At 39.6% G+C, this 12388-nt stretch overlaps 2 non-coding genes across 2 annotated transcripts; both read left to right on the top strand.

Moving 5' to 3' along the window:
- Positions 1-684: 684 nt before the first annotated feature.
- LOC119937075 lies at positions 685-822 on the top strand. The gene has a single exon (XR_005453919.1). It is a non-coding gene; the product is annotated as a small nucleolar RNA SNORA7 (small nucleolar RNA).
- A 5652-nt stretch (positions 823-6474) lies between these two features.
- On the top strand, positions 6475-6612 carry LOC119934403. Its single transcript, XR_005452927.1, has one exon. It is a non-coding gene; the product is annotated as a small nucleolar RNA SNORA7 (small nucleolar RNA).
- Positions 6613-12388: the final 5776 nt, after the last annotated feature.

Here is a 12388-nt window from a genome sequence, read left to right as displayed (position 1 = left end):
ATTAAATCAATTAATTAGTCAGTAGTATTTATTGAGCATTTATGGTGTGCGGAGTACTATACTAAGCACTTGGGAAAGATTAATATAACAGAATTGGGAGGCATGTCTAGACTGTAAGCTTGTTGTTGATTGTTTCCCTGCCCAGAAGGAGTTTACAGTCTGGGGAGGGAGACAGACATCAAAATGAACTACAGATATATACATAAGTGCTCTGGAGCATAGAGTGGGGTGAATATCAAGTGCTTAAAGTGTTCACATAAAAGCGGATAGGCGATGCGGAAGAAAGAGGGAGTAGGAAAAATGAGAGCTGAGTGAAAGAAGGCCTCTTTGAGAAATACAAGTTTAATAAGGTTTTGAAGGTGAGGCGAGTAATAATAATAATAATAATACTAATGATGGCATTTGTTAAGCACTTGCTATGTGTGAAGCACTGTTCTAAGCACTGGGGGGGATACAAGGTGATCAGGTTGCCCCGAATAGAGCTCACAGTCTTAATCCCCATTTTACTGATGAGGTAACTGAGGCTCAGAGAAGTTAAGTGACTTGCCCAAAGTCACACAGCTGACAAGTGGTGGAGCCGGGATTAGAACCTCTGATTCCCAAGCCCTCGCTCTTTCCACTGAGCCATGCTGCTTTTCTGAGTAGTCGTCTGTCCTCTATTAAGGGTGAGTGAATCCTAGCCCCCACCTCTCAGAATCATGCCTGGAGAGTTTCCAGTACTCTACCAGTCTCGACTATGGGAGGGAGAATCAAGTAGAGGCATATCCATTCCATTCCCAGCCTGGGCAGTGGTTAGCGAGTGGAAGACAATCTACTACAAGTCAAAACTCACCTTTGCTGGGCAGCAGCGGCATGGGGGAGACTCGAGGGCAGACACTCAGGTTTACTATGCAGAAGGAGGAAATGGTAAAACACTTCCATATTTTTCCCTAGAAAACTCCATGGATAAACTACCAGAACAATTGCAGATGGAAGTGGGGCGTTCTGAGAGAGATGTGTCCATGGTATCGCTATAGGTCGGAGACGACTCTACAGCTTAAGACAAGACATAAAGACTCAACCCCAGATAGGCCATCTCAAACAAAGCTAAACAACTCTGATCACCACACTTTGATCACAACCACTCTTAAGGAATAGGGTCTGCTAGCCTCTCCTACTCTTTTAAGTGCTTAGTATAGATTGTTGCACTGCAAAATACTTATTTTTGTTAACCTGGAGAAAGAATCTGGTCCTTCGAAGTTTATGAAGAAGAGTTTTCCCAGGCATTTCAACAAAACACTCTCATTAATTCCAGGCCAAATTCAGAAGGAGTAAATCACTCATCTGTGCTGCTCCTGCACCTTCTCTGACGCTTGCACCATCGTAACTGTGAGCCCACTGTTGGGTAGGGACTGTCTCTATATGTTGCCAACTTGTACTTCCCAAGCACTTAGTACAGTGCTCTGCACAAAGTAAGCGCTCAATAAATACGATTGATTGATTAATTGATTGCCTGCCCTCCTGCCACTGAGGGTCGCTGATAATGGTAGGCTTCTGTCCAGCCACTGAGGGTTCCTGGTAATGACCGCCTTCCCTCCTGCCACTGAGGGTCCCTGGTAATGGCCACCTTCTCTCCTGCCAGGGAAGGTTCCTGATATTGGCAGACTTCTCTCCTGCCAATGAGGATCCCTGGTAATGGCCACCTTCCCTCCTGCCCCTGAGGGTTCCTGCTCCTGTCATCTTCCATGGGTGCTGGAATGGGGATTAAACCTGCTCCCTTGCACTCTTGAATCTCTTCACCATCACTGAAAAAAGCAACCATGGTAATCACCTCTCTCCTTCCTACCACCCAGAATCTCTCCGCTCAGCATGCTGGGGGCATGCTGGGCTAGGGATAAAAGCTGTTCCCTTGAGTCAATCAATGTCAGTCACATTTATGGAGTGCTTACTGTGTGCAAAGCACTATACTAAAAGCTTGGGAGAGTAAGGCGTAGTGGCTAGAGCACGGTTTTGGGAGTCAAAAGGACTTGGGTTCTAATCCCGGCTCTGCCACTTGTCTGTTGTGTAACCTTGGGCAAGTCACTTCACTTCTCTGTGCCTCAGTTACCTCATCTGTAAAGTGGGGATTAAGAATGTGAGTCCCAAGTGGGACAGGGAACTATATCCAACAAATTACCTTGTATCTACCCCAGCACATAGCACAGTGTCTTGCATATAGTAAGCACTTAACAAATACCATAGATATTTTTATTATTACAATATAACAATACAATGGACACTTTCCCTGCCCTCTAGAGGGAGATTCCAGACTTCCATTCCTGTCAAGATTTTGAGTCTATTTTGCAGTCATTTGTGATTTTTAATGTTTCATCGCTCCTGATGTGTCTGTCTTCAATCCCTTCTACCCACTTTAAACTTGTGAGACTCTCAAGGCACAGGGACCATTATTAATTCCCACCTATGTAGTCTCTCCCTGTGCTTTGTGCAGTGCTCTAAACACAATAAGTGTTTAGCAAATACTATTTCTATTACTACTCCACAATACACAGAACCTGCAAATAAGAGAGGCTTTAGAAGTGAAACCCTGAAACCTGAAAAAGCATCACAATTAGTATTATTTAGAACACTTTCAAGCTTTTCTTCATTCACTCCCCAAATAAGGTCACCCACTATTGTCTTTTATTTTTGTTTTACTATCTTTTTATATAGTGACCTGTACTGCTCCCACTATTTGTAAACAATTTATGTTGGGTAGTGTGACCCTTTAGATTGTAAGCTCCTTGAGAGTATGCACTCTGTTTTTTGCTTCTGCTATATTCTCCCAAGCACTTATTATCCACTATACCAGAAGCAATGAGGCGCAGTGGATAGAGCATGGGCCTGGAGTTAGAAAGTTATGGGCTCTAATCGAGGCTACACCACTTAACTGCTGTGTGACCTTGGGCAAGTCACTTAACTTCTCTTAAGTTACTGAAGTAACTGCTTCAGTTACCTCATCTGTAGGATGGGTATTGAGACTGTGAGCCCCATTTGAGACAAGGACTGTGTCCAACCCAATTTGCTTGTATCCACCCAGTGCTTAGTACGGTTCCTGACATATAGTAAGAGCTTTACGTACCAGAATTATTATTATTATTATTGCAAGGCTGTGCACACAGTAGACATTCAATAAATACTACTGATTGGCTGATTTCTCATCTCAAGCAAACTTAAACAACACTGATCACCACGCTTTGATCACCACCACTCTTAAGGAATAGGGTCTACTAATCTCTCCTACTCTTTCAAGTGCTTAGTATAGAGTGTTGCTCTGTAAAATACTTGTTTTTATTAACCTGGAGAAAGAATTTGGTCCTTCAAAGTTTATGAAGAAGAGTTCTCCCAGGCATTTCAACAAAACACTCATTACTTCCAGTTGGATTGGCTCATATTTATCTTTAAAATATAAGAAAAACCCCAACTAAATATGAGTAAGGAACTATTCATATGTATTCCATGCTTAATTTTAGTTGATTTACATCTTCTTGCCCATCAGCATCTGCTGCTTCAGAGAAATATAAATCCATAGAGCCACACCATTGTTTTCATTTTTAATGACGAGTGAAAAAAAAATAGCAAAAAGGAACACTATTTCACTTTTTAATTAAAAAGAGAAAGTGACAGTTCATCTGGAAAGTTGTCAAGGGCCAAATAAGATGGTGATAGAGATTTGGTTTGTGAAAATATTTGGGGAAACTGCTTAATAGAAAACTCCAACACCTTAAAATTCTAAGTGGCTTGCAGCATTGCATTAGTTTTGCCAAAATTGCCTTGGAAAAATAACTTCCTTGTGCTTTTCTTTATTGCAAACACAGGTGATGTACCCATAATTGCAGACAGAAAATATTAGGATTTAATGAGCCAGTGCCATATGGAATGGCATTACTAAACACATAATATTGGCCCACAAGACTCAGTTTTTACACAGCTTTATCATTTTTAGATTCTGATTAAAGTAATTTTACCTGAAATAAAAGTATGGTACAATTTTGACATCAATCACTGTCTGTGGAACATTGATTTATCAAAAACAACCACAATATTTCTTTTAATAATATCTAGATTGCATTCCCTGCTGAATATAGCAGATTCAGTTTTATTCTTAGATCGTATTTATATATCTAAGCATCTCAATTTGCTGAAATTCCATGCATGATCTTAGTGGACAGTTTGGGATTTCTGATTGGAAAGCAAGAATAAATGATGTTTGTAAGGGCGTTTCAGGGAGCGAGTCTAAAAGGAATATGGAATTTTCTGGTGTATGGGTAGCCATTAAAATGAGGTTCTGTATTTTATATAATGTTTACACACAATTATATTCTTAGAAATACAGATAGAATCAGACTGTGACAAATTCAAGATCCCTACTAAGACTATGTATACAGAACACTGTACTAAGCAACTGAGAGTGTACAACAGTGTTGTTAGGCGTGTTCCCTGATAACAAGGAATGTACAGTCTAGAGGGGAAGACAAACATTAAATCAATCAATCAATCATATTTATTGAGCGCTTACTGTGTGCAGAGCACTGTCCTAAGCACTTGGGAAATACAAGTTGGCAACATATAGAGACGGTCCCTACCCAACAGTGGGCTCACAGTCTAGAAGGGGGAGACAGAGAACAAAACAAAACATATTAACAAAATAAAATAAAGAGAATAGATATGTACAAGTAAAATAAATAAATAAATAGAGTAATAAATATGTACAATTACGTAAAATACATAAAGAATGTAAAATATGTAAAATAAACTATGGCTATGTAGACCATAAGCTCTAGACTTTAAGCTTATTGTGGGCAGGGAATGTGTCTGTTTATTATTATAATGTTCTCTTCCAAGCACTTAATACAGTGCTTTGCACATAGTAAGCACTCAGTAATTACAATTGATTGATTGGCTGGTATATACTTAAGTGTTGTAGGGATGGGGTTCGGTGAATAAGGGGTACAAATCCAAGTGCAAAGGTGATAAAAAAGAGAGACGGAATAGGGAGATTGAGGGCATAGCTGGGAAAGTGTAGCTATGCATGCTACTTTAGCTTCTGCTACCTACGAAGATTTTCAAGATAGCCTGGCAAAGTCTTTGCAATGAAAAGACTCTGCGACTCCTCAGGAATATATTGTTTTATGAAATATTACTATTACTGCTATCAATACTATTACTACTACAATACTACTAATAACAATGATAATAGAATGTACTGAACAATTTCAATGTGGAAAATAAAGTACTATCAACTAGGATGGCTTCATGATCAACCATTCAGAAATGGTCCTGATCTATAGAGCGTTAAAAATCTAAATGGGAGAGGAAAAACATAGCACATTAAAAATGTAGTCCCTCAACAAGAAAATAGTTAAAATTCAACAAAGTAATGTTATCAGTAATTAAAACATGTAAATTTAAGATGGCTTTCAGGGGTCAATCCTTGGACAGTTAATTTCCTCAGGTCATACAGGCTTTACTGTCACAGTCTTCCAAACTTTTTACCATACAGGAGGTAGGCACTTTCTCTGGAAGCTGGAATATCTGGTTGGCTTAGGGAAATTAGTTGATTTTGCATAATGGGAGAGGAAAGGAGCCAGAGAATACCACTTTACCATAGCCCTTTCTTCAATCAATGTCAATCAATCAGTGTTATTTATTAAGCACCTACTATAGTAAGAGCACTGTACAAAGTGCTTGGAGTGCACATTACTTCAAAGTGGTAGGCACATTTACTGCCCACCCATCAAATAGCAAGTCCAGAGTTTTACTATAATGCAGGGAGTTGCATTTTGGGAAAATCCTGTATTTATTATGATATGTTCCTGTCCAGTTTGTTGTACACAAATGTACATAAACCATTTTTCTGACACCACAGACCACTCTATACAGTATTCATTTTTTTTTAATGGAACATCTACTTAGCATTTAGTACAATGCACTGCACACAGTCAGCACATAATAAATAAGATTGAATGTATGACTGAAGGTTCAAAGCAGTGCCTGAGAAAGAACCATAGAATTTGTAGACATGATTCCTTCCCTGAAGGAGTTTACAATTTAGTTTGGGGAGATAGACAAATAAAAATCTGACAGATTAATAAAGCCACTAGGAAAAACAACATAGCCTAGTGAATAGAGTACTGGCCTAGGGGTCAGAGGTCTAATGTTCAATCCTGGTTTTGCCATTAGATTGTTTTGTGATTTGGAACAAGTCGCTTCACTCTGCCTCAGTTTCCTCAGCTGTAAAATGGGGGTTAAATAACTGTTTTCCCTTCTGTGAGCCCAATGAGGGACAGGGATTGTGTCCCTGATTATCTTTAATTTAATCCAGCACTTGGTGCAGTTCTTGGTCTATAGTAAGTGTTTAACAAGAACCATCATTGTTCTAAGAAACAGGAAAAGTGGATATGTGCATGAATGAATAGTTAAGTAATGGGTAAATAAAATAATAGGTAGAGAAGTGCTCCCCTCTCGGGATCATTCCTGGAGAGTTTCCGGTACTCTACAAGTCTCAGCTATGTGAGGGACAGTCAAGTAGAGGCATATCCATTCCATTCCTAGCTTGAGCAGTGGCTAGGGAGTGGAAGACAATCTGCTACAAGTCAAAACTCACCTGTGCTGGGCAGCAGCAAAGCATGTGAGAGACTCGATTTTATTGCATGGAAGAAGGCAGTGGTAAACCACTTCCATATTTTTACCAAGAAAAACTCTATGAATACACTACGAGAATGATTGCAGATGTAGGTTGGATGCTCTCTGAGAGATGTTTCATGGAGTCACTATGGGTCTGAGATGACTTTAAAGCATAAGACAAGGCAAGAGAAGTGCTACAGGTGATTGTGAATAAATAAATACATAGCTTGTTCAGTAATTCTGATGTGGAAGTTAAGGGGCGTATGATCAGGGGAGAAATGAAAATTAATCAGGGAAGATCTCATAGAGGAGATAAGATTTCAAATCAAAATGTCATTGGAAGCTAACCACTTTCTGCTTCGCACATAGTAAGTGCTTAACAAATGCCATCATTATTATTATCATTATTATTCTCCCAAGTGCTTAGTACAGTGTTGTTATTATTTTTATTATTATAATGGCATTTATTAAGCGCTTACTATGTGCAGAGCACTGGGCATCAGTTCCCTCATCTGGAGAATGGGGGCAGTGGGGGCCGTGCGAGGGGGCTGAGGGGGGCACAGACCTGTGGCCTAGTGGCAAAAGTCTGGGAGTCAGAAGGTCCTGGGTTCTAATCCCGGCTCTGCCACTTGTCTGCTGTGTGACCGTAGGCAAGTCACTTCACTTCTCTGTGTCTCGATGACCTCATTTGACAGATGAGGTTAAGACTGTGAGCCCCATGTGGGACAGGGACTGTGTCTAACCTGATGACCTTGTATCTACCCCAGTCTTAGACCAGTGCTTGACACATAGTAAGCATTTAACAAATATCATTATTATAATCCCCAAGGCCCTCCTCCCCTGTAATTGTCAATGATGTCCTTAAAAGAGTACTTTAAAACACTTTCCGGAACTTTCCCGTCACCGTAGACGGCACAACCATCCTTCCCATCTCACAAGCCCAAACCTTGGTGTCATCCTTGATTCTGTTCTCTCATTATGTCCAAGGCCCTACTGAGAGCTCACCTCCTCCAGGAGACCTTCCCAGACTGAGCCCCTTCCTTCCTCTCCCCCCGTCCCCCTCTCCATCCCCCACATCTTACCTCCTTTCCTCCCCCACAGCACCTGTATATATGTATATATGTTTGTACAGATTTATTACTCTATTTATTTATTTATTTATTTTACTTGTACATATCTATTCTATTTATTTCATTTTGTTAGTATGTTTGGCTTTGTTCTCTGTCTCCCCCTTTTAGACTGTGAGCCCACTGTTGGGTAGGGACTGTCTCTATATGTTGCCAACTTGTACTTCCCAAGCGCTTAGTACAGTGCTCTGCACACAGTAAGCGCTCAATAAATATGATTGATTGATTGATTGATTCTAGCCAAATTGCATAGTGAAACCATGAGTTATGGCCGAATTGAGTATTCTTGCAGTTAGTCTTTGAAAAAAGTAGCAGTTCCAACTGGTAGTAGATCAGAAGTCCTCTAATTCAAAATGTTTAGGTTGGCTGATTAGATCTTCTTTCCATGTTCCCTTAACTGCAGTTCATTAGATACCTGGGAAGGACTCTGATGCCATATTAACAAAAACTTAACTATGAATGACCACAAATTTTGGCTTTAAACTCTGCCTTGATTGCTAAGCCTAACAAAGTGTGCATCCCAAATAAGTTACCTTGGGCTTCCAGCTATTTTGGAATACTGCTGAAAAACATTAACCTATTTACTTCTCCCAACTCTTTATCTCTAACATTAGAGATTGCCTTAGAAGATATTCAATTTATACAATTTGCACAACCGGGTTGGTATACCATCCTACAAAATGCACAGAGCTTTCAGTAAGCTCCTTAAGGACCTTAATGTCTTACAGTATTGTAGTCTCCCAAGGGCTTAATAAATACCATTGATTGATTGATTTAATATTTCAACTAGAAATTGTTCCATTAATGTGCCCTTACTTTAATCTCTTACTGCACAGTTCACCAATTGGTTATTTAATCTGTCTGTATTTACAAATATTTTAAGGATCAAAGGCTAGCAGGAAATCATATAAAACAGCGAATTCTTGTTGATCAGTCGATTGACTATGTACAACTTTTGTAACATGTCATTTCTGCTGACATATCTCTCTCCCTCTACACTGGAGTGGCCTCTTTTTAAAGCACTTTCCAAGGATTTCTGTGGATTTCTTCTTCAGTGATTTAAGATGTGAGCTGGTGAGTTGTTTAAGTCATGAAGACAGGCATCATTTCCTTTTTATCTGCTCCTGACCTACCTTATAAAGATATAGTGTTAGAGTATGGTTGAGGTCTTAGTAAAATGCACCCTAAAAATGTAAACATTATTACCATTAAGTCAGTAGGTTATGAAAGAAAGATGTATTAAGTGCAAAATAAAACTGACATAGTTAAGAACAAGTAAGAAAACAAACAGTTTGTAAAGAGTGAAATTTTTATACATTTTGCTTTCAAAAAGAATAATTATAACAGAGTAACACTGTAAAAGTGTGTTTACCTTGGTCCATAATGAATAAAAAAAGAGTATTTTTTCACTCTTCATATTTCATTTTAATGTACAATATTGATCAATGTGATTTCCCATAGGAAGATTTCAATATAGATAAAACTGAAGAAGAATCCAAGGAAGTCAATCATTCACTGCACTGTGGGGTAACTTTGCAGTAAAAGTGGAAGCACTCTAGATGAGATGGTGGCTTGTTCTGAAAATCACCGTTCCAGGCTAATCCTTCACTTTTCCTCTGCATGACGTCACTTTCATACACAGCAAACCTCTGTTTCAAACAGTGGGCCATAGCAACAGTCTTTTTGGGAGGCTGACTCCTGCAGAAAAAATAAAAACCAAAGACCTGGAGAGGAACTAACCTCCTTGAGGAAGGGCTTTATCAAGATTAGGACAGCATGAGGTGGATTTGCAAAAGAGAGTCAGGCCCTGAATGGAACAAGCCATTAATACTTGGAAGAACTCTTCTTACCTGCTAACAATGTGGAGGGCTTGTCACACCCTGGTCCTTTCAGCCACACTCTCATGCATACATGGATAGGATCACATTTTCACATTCCGAAAGTACTACAGAGTAATAATAATAACATTTGTTAAGTGCTTACTATGCGCCAGGCACTGTACTAAGCGCTGGGGTCAATACAAGTGAATCTGGTTGGACACAGTCCCTGTCCCACATGGGGCTCACAGTTTCAATCCCCATTTTCCAGATGAGGGTACTGAGGCCCAGAGAAGTGAAATGACTTGCCCAAGATCACACAGCAGACAAGTGGTGGAGCCGGATCAGGCAGATTCCAAAACTAGTAGTGCTTGAACTTGCCTTCCTAAAGACATTTAGACAATCTAGTTTTGATTTGAAGATTTGCTTTGCAAAGAACACAGAATATAACAATCTAGGAGGATAAGCCACAGAATAATATCAGTGAAATCATCTGAATCATGGTCCATCTGTCACTGGTGAAATGTAATGTTTCCCTCAGCCTCTCCAATCACTCACTTTACTGAATTTTATAAGATCAGATGTTGTGGGGACTCCAGGAACTGCTGAATTATATATATATATATATATATTATCTTGAATATTTCCAAACTATCATAAATCGATTAAAAATGGAAAATCTTTAGTTTTTATTCCATGTATTAATGTGCCTGAAAATACTAGCATGATATGAGTTTTGATATCAGGGGCCTACCTTGAAAACCAACTGTAATGTAACCAAGCATCTTGAATTGGGTAGGACTATTCCAAATTTTTTCCCCTGCTTCTGCTTCCCAAAAGAGGTTGTTGAATTGCAAAGCTTCTGCTTTGGACCATGTCATTTCTGGCATGGGTGGTGTGGGATAGATGAAGGGGGAATCCAAACTAGCACCAGAAGGAGAAGATGAGTGGAGAACTAGTGGCCAAGTGTAGCCAAAGTCACTACCTGGAGTTAATAATAATAATAACAACAACAATAATAATTATAGTAATAATAATTGTGGTATTTGTTAAGCACTCACTATGTGCCAGGCATTGTACTAAGCACTGGGATGGATACAAGCAAGTCAGGTTGGGCAAAATCCCTGCCCCAAGTGGGGCTCACAATCTCAATCCCCATTTTACAGATGAGGTAACTGAGGCCCAGAGAAGTGAAGTGACTTGCCCCAGGTCACACAGCAGCCAAGTGGCAGAGATGGGATTAGAATCCATGAACGTCTGACTCCCAGGACAACACTCTATCCACTACATGTAGTTTCCAATGTACTTGACCAGGATAAAACCACAGGAAATAGAAAATGATGGCAGTGACTTTACCGAGCTTTAATTTATCTACTTATCCTTTTCAGCTGCTACTGCTATGATCTACCCAAGAAGTTTATCTGCAGGAGATTGTGTGTGTAACTGCCCTGTCTTTCAATGACTAACTGCAGAGACACTCATATTGGCCATATTTCATGGTTTCACTATGCAATTTGGCTAGGAAACTGTTAGGTAGTAGGTAATAATAAATATGATTGATGGATAAACTGATTGAGTTAGCTAAATGTTTCCATAGTTGCCAGTAATGCATGTCCCCTTTCTTTTGTTCGTTCTTTTCTCCATCCTTATTTCTATAGTGCTGTGTCTCTATTTCCCTTTATTTCTCTCTGTTCCTTTCCTGACTTCATTCCCTACACCCTTCCATATATTTGGACCCTTGGACACACCCTATAAAATTACCAACTGTGTAAGCCCTCCTATATCTCATTTTGAGTTTCAGAAAACACTCTCCCTGTAACCTATTGCCAAAGTGTTGGCCATTCCTCTTTAAGCACCTGTAGCTCAGTTGAAAATGGAGCCAACAATTTAGGTGGATTGATGTCATCGTGGGTAGAAGTAGCAGGACACAGAGCTAATGTGATGATAGTAGAATTATTAGCCAAGATACTGAAGGCTACTAAACAAAGTGAGATGGGGCCCTGAAATCAGGATCAATTCAAGAACGTTATTTTGAAGTATAGGCACTTGCTTTCTAAAATAATGCTTGGATTTGGATAAATTATGGTTTATAATAAAGAGCCCTGTTTCCTTTTAATTGGAAAGAACTACTTTCTTACTCTAGCCATACTTAGTAGGGATTCAGAGCAGGTGCTATACACCATCAGAGTTTTCAAGGATCTTTCAGGTTAGCTTCTGATGTATGAGAAATTATTCTGATTGTATTCAATGGGAATACCAATGTTCCTCAGTGGCAATGGGTTTATTTAGATCACTTTCATCCCAAGGACCTACATCAAAGGGACCAGGCTGTGGTTCACTCTGAGTTGTAAAAAACAGAAAGATGGGAGATGGGGAGAGTATGCTAGCTGGATAGTCACTGGCTTTCTTATGTTACTGATGTTTCAGGTAGGGCTGGGGGGTATAGATTTTAGCTACCTTCCGATCTTGAGCTAAGCTCAAAGTCACTGCTTAAGACATGATAAGGAACTCCTGAATGAGTTAAGTCTGTCAAATTAAGAGTCATAGAAGGGCCACTGTTGGAATAGCAGCACTTAATACAGTGCTCTGCACGCAGTAAGAGCTCAGTAAATACGATTCAATTAATATGGCAACTCTCCAAATATTCAAAGGAGGCTCAATCTCCTCACTGTTATTAAAAGATATTTGAAAAGTAAAGGGAAGGAAGAAGACAGTGAGATCAGTGAATCAATCAACAAATAGTATTACTTGTGCACCTATACTACATGTAGAGCATGCTACTAAGCACTTCGGAGGGTAAAA

Source organism: Tachyglossus aculeatus, chromosome 1 (assembly GCF_015852505.1).
Source record: "Tachyglossus aculeatus isolate mTacAcu1 chromosome 1, mTacAcu1.pri, whole genome shotgun sequence".
Lineage (NCBI taxonomy): Eukaryota > Metazoa > Chordata > Mammalia > Monotremata > Tachyglossidae > Tachyglossus > Tachyglossus aculeatus.
This window is presented reverse-complemented; position numbering and strand designations above follow the sequence as displayed.